Source organism: Arachis hypogaea, chromosome 20 (genome assembly GCF_003086295.3).
Source record: "Arachis hypogaea cultivar Tifrunner chromosome 20, arahy.Tifrunner.gnm2.J5K5, whole genome shotgun sequence".
Lineage (NCBI taxonomy): Eukaryota > Viridiplantae > Streptophyta > Magnoliopsida > Fabales > Fabaceae > Arachis > Arachis hypogaea.
In genome coordinates this window covers 69,282,227-69,287,247 of record NC_092055.1, presented here as the reverse complement: position 1 = coordinate 69,287,247, position 5,021 = coordinate 69,282,227, and the positions used below count along the sequence as shown (strand labels likewise).

The 5,021-nt window shown below is 37.5% G+C and overlaps 1 non-coding gene across 1 annotated transcript; it reads right to left on the bottom strand.

Moving 5' to 3' along the window:
• Nucleotides 1-1,723: 1,723 nt before the first annotated feature.
• LOC112787084 (small nucleolar RNA R71) lies at nucleotides 1,724-1,831 on the bottom strand. The gene has a single exon (XR_003194519.1). It is a non-coding gene; the product is annotated as a small nucleolar RNA R71 (small nucleolar RNA).
• Nucleotides 1,832-5,021: the final 3,190 nt, after the last annotated feature.

Genomic DNA, 5,021 nt, shown 5'->3' with positions numbered 1-5,021 from the left:
AGTTTGGTGTCTTGCATGTGTTTTTTTCTTAAAAAAATTTTCAAAAATATGTTCTTGATGTTCATCATGATCTTCAAAGTGTTCTTGGTGTTCATCTTGACATTCAAAGTGTTCTTGCATGCATTATTTGTTTTGATCTTAAATTCTTATGTCCTGTTTCATTTTGTTATTTTTCTCTTTCTTCATTAATTCAAAAAAATCAAAAATAATATCTTTCCCTTATTTTACTCATAAATTTTGAAATTTTGGGTTGATTTAGTCAAAAAAAAATTTTTTAAATTTAGTTGTTTCTTGTTAGTCAAGTCAAAATTTCAATTTAAAAATTTTATCTTTTCAAATCTTCTTCAAAAATCAAATCTTTTTCATTTTTCTTCTTAATATTTTCAAATTTCTAAAATTAATTTTCAAAATATTTTTTCTTAATTTTAGTTCATATTTTCGAAAACTTTGCTAACAATTAATGTGTTGATTCAAAAAAATTTTAAGTTTGTTACTTTCCTGTTAAGAAAGGTTCAATCTTTAAATTATAGAATCATATCTTTTAGTTTCTGTTAGTCAAGTCATCAACTTTAATTTTAAAAATAAAATCTTTTTAAATTTCATTTTCAAATCTTTTTCAAAATAAATTTCAATCATATCTTTTTCAAAACTAAATTTCAAAATCTTTTTCTAACTTCTTATCTTTTCAAAATTTATTTTCAAATCTTTTTCAATTAACCACTTGATTTGTTTGTTTTAATTTTAAAAAAAAGTTTACTATTTCTTATATTTTTCAAAACCACCTAACTACTCCTCTCTCTCATTAATTTCGAAAACAACTAACCACTTTTTCAAAATTCTTTTTAATTAACTAATTGTTTTAAATTCTAATTTTATTTTATTTCTTTTCTTAAATTTTGAATTCTAACTTAATTAATTAAATAAAAATAAAAATATTTTTTCTTCTCCCTCTTTTTAAAATTCGAATACTCTCTCTCTCATCTCTTTTTATTTATTTTATTTATTTACTAACACTTCTCTTCTACTCATAATTCGAACCCTCTCCTTATCTCTGTGTTCAAATTCCTCTTATTCTCTCTCTACCTCATTCTTCTATTCTTCTATTCTTATACTCACATAAAGGAATCTCTATACTGTGACATAGAGGATTCCTCTTCTTTTCTATTCTCTTCTTTTTCTTATGAGCAGAAATAGGGATAAAGACATTCTTATTGAAGCTGATCCTGAACCTGAAAGGACTCTGAAGAGGAAGCTAAGAGAAGCTAAAGCACAACACTCCGGAGAGGACCTTACAGAAATTTTCGAAAAAGAAGTAGACATGGCAACCGAACCCAATAACAATGGTGGAGATGCAAGGAAGATGCTTGGTGACTTTACTGCACCAACTTCCGACTTCTATGGAAGAAGCATCTCAATTCCTGCAATTGGAGCAAACAACTTTGAGCTTAAGCCTCAATTAGTTTCTCTAATATAGCAGAATTGCAATTTTCATGGGCTTCCATTGGAAGATCCTCATCAGTTCTTAGCTGAATTCTTGCAAATCTGTGACACTGTTAAGACGAATGGGGTTAATCCCGAGGTCTACAGACCTATGCTTTTCCCTTTTGCTGTAAGAGACAGAGCTAGGATATGGTTGGACTCACAATCTAAAGAAAGCCTGAACTCTTGGGAAAAGTTAGTCAATGATTTCTTGGCCAAATTCTTTCCACCTCAAAAGTTGAGCAAGCTTAGAGTGGAAGTCCAAACCTTCAGACAGAAGGAAGGTGAATCCCTCTATGAAGCTTGGGAAAGATACAAGCAATTGATCAGAAGATGTCCTTCTAACATGCTTTCAGAATGGAGCATCTTATGTATATTCTATGATGGTCTGTCTGAATTGTCCAAGATGTCCTTGGATCACTCTGCTAGCAGATCTCTTCATCTAAAGAAGATGCCTGCAGAAGCCTAGGAACTCATTGAGATGGTTGTAAATAACCAGTTCATGTATACTTCTGAAAGAAATCCTGCGAATAATGGGATGACTCAGAAGAAAGGAGTTCTTAAGATTGATACTCTGAATGCCATATTGGCTCAGAACAAAATATTGATTCAGCAAGTCAATATGATTTCTCAGATTCTGACTGGAATGCAAGCTGCATCCGGCAATGCTAAAGAAGCCTCCTCTGAAGGAATAGCTTATGACCCTGAGAATCCTAGAATAGAAGTGGTGAATTACATGGGAGAATCCTACGGAAACACTTATAATCCTTCATGGAGGAATCATCCTAATTTCTCATGGAAAGATCAACAGAAGCCTAATCAAGGCATCAATAATAATAATGGTGGGAGAAATAGGTTTGGCAATAGCAAGCCTTTTCCATCATCTTCTCAGCAACAGACAGAGAATTCTAAGCAGAGCCTCTCTGACTTAGAAACCATAGTCTCTGATCTATCTAAGACCACTCTCAGTTTCATGACTGAAACAAGGTCCTCCGTCAGAAATTTGGAGGCACAAGTGGGTCAGCTGAGTAAAAGAGTTACTGAAATCCCTCCTAGTACTCTCCCAAGCAATACAGAAGAGAATCCAAAGAGAGAGTGCAAGGCCATCAATATACCCAAAGTGGCCGAACCTATAGAGGAGAAAGAGGTAGTGATTTCCAGTGAGGAAGACCTCAATGGACGTCCACTGACCACTAAGGAGTTCCCTATTGAGGAACCAAAGGAATCTGAGGCTCAAACAGAGACCATAGAGATTCCACTGAACTTACTGTTGCCATTCATGAACTCTAATGAGTATTTCTCCTCTAAAGAGGATGAAGATATTGTTGAAGAGCAAGTTGCTAAGTATCTAGGAGCAATCATGAAGCTGAATGCTAAGTTATTTGGTAATGAGACTTGGGAGGATGAACCTCCATTGCTCATCAATGAATTGAATGCCTTGGTTCAACTGAAATTACCTCAGAAGAAACCAGATCCCGGAAAGTTCTTAATACCTTGTACCATAGGCACCATGACCTTTGAGAAGGTTCTGTGTGACCTGGGTCAGGAATAAACCTTATGCCACTCTCTGTAATGGAGAAACTAGGGATCTTTGAGGTATAAGCTGCAAGAATCTCACTATAGATGGCAGACAAATCAAGGAAACAGGCTTATGGACACTTAGAGGATGTCTTAGTGATGGTTGAAGGCCTGTACATCCCTGCTGATTTCATAATCCTAGACACTGGGAAGGATGAGAATGAATCCATTATCCTTGGAAGACCCTTCCTAGCCACAGCAAGAGCTATGATTAATGTGGACAGAAGAGAGTTAGTCCTTCAATTGAATGAGGACTACCTTGTGTTTAAGGCTCAAGGATCTTCATCTGTACCCATGGAGAGAAAGCATGAAAAGCTTCTCTCAATACAGAGTCAAACAGAGCCCCCACACTCAACTTCTAAGTTTGGTGTTGGGAGACCACCATTAAGCTCTGAGTCTCTGTGAAACTCTCTAAGAGCTCACTGTCAAGCTATTGACATTAAAGAAGCGCTTATTGGGAGATAACCAAATATTATTTAATTATATTTATCTTTATAGACATTTGTTTTCCATTGTCATGTTATGTTTTCTTTAGGTAGATGATCATGTGAAGTCACAAAAACAGCTGCAGAATTAAAGCGGAATAAAAAATAGCATCAAAAATAGCACACCCTGGAGGAAAGGCTTACTGGCGTTTAAACGCCAGTAAGGATAGCAGAATGGGCATTTAACGCCCAGTCTCGAAGCATTTTGGATGTTAAACGCCAGAATTGGCAGACAGACTGGCGTTTAATGCCAGAAAAGGGTGTTTGGTGCCTGGCTGGCGTTAAACGCCAGAATTGGCAGACAGACTAGTGTTTAACGCCAAAAAAGGGTATTTGGAAGGGGTTAAACGCTAGAAAAGGGCATCAGTCTGGCGTTTAACGCCAGAAAAGGTAGCAGAGATGGTATTAAATGCCAGAAATGGCACACAGGGGGCGTTTAAACACCAAAAAGGTGCAAGGAGCAGAATTCCTTGACACCTCAGGATCTGTGGACCCCACAGGATCCCCACCTACCCCACCTCTCTTTCTCTCCTCTTCAAACCTTTTCATAACACTCTTCCCCAAATACCTTTGACCAATCACATCAATATCTCTTCCCCAAACACCATTCACCTATCAAATCCTACCCTCTTCCCCACAATCTCTTCACCACTCACATCCATCCACTACTCCCCAAAAACCCATTATACAACCCCACCTACCTCACCATTCAAATTCAAAATATTTCCCTCCCAAACACAACCCATTCATACACGACTTCCCTCTCTCTCTTAGCCTATAAATACCCCTCCTTACCACCTTCCATTTAACACATCATAAACACTTAAACCCTCCCTTGGCCGAACCCAAAACACCCCTCTATCTCCTCCATTTCTTCTTCTTCTCCTCCTTTCTTTCTTCTTTTGCTCGAGGACGAGCAAACCTTTTATGTTTGGTGTGGGAAAAAGCTCTGCTTTTTGTTTTTCCATAACCATTAATGGCATCTAAGGCCGGAGAAACCTCTAGAAAGAGGAAAGGGAAGGCAATTGCTCCACCTCTGAGTCATGAGAGATGGAGAGATTCATCTCAAAACTCCATCAAGACCACTTCTATGAAGTTGTGGCCAAGAAAAAGGTGATCCCCGAGGTCCCCTTCATGCTCAAAAAGAGTGAATATTCAGAGATCCGACGTGAGGTTCGAAGAAGAGGTTGGGAATCTCTCACCAACCCCATCTAACAAGTCGAAATCTTAATGGTTCAAGAATTCTATGCTATTGCATGGATCACTAAGAACCATGATCAAAGTGTGAACCCGAACCCAAAGAATTGGCTCACAATGGTTCGGGGGAAATACTTGGATTTCAGTCCAGAAACTATAAGGTTGGCATTCAACTTGCCAATAATGAGAGGAGATCCTCATCCTTTCACTAGAAGAGTCAACTTTGATCAAAGGTTGGACCAAGTCCTCACGGACATTTATGTGGAAGGAGTGCAATGGAAG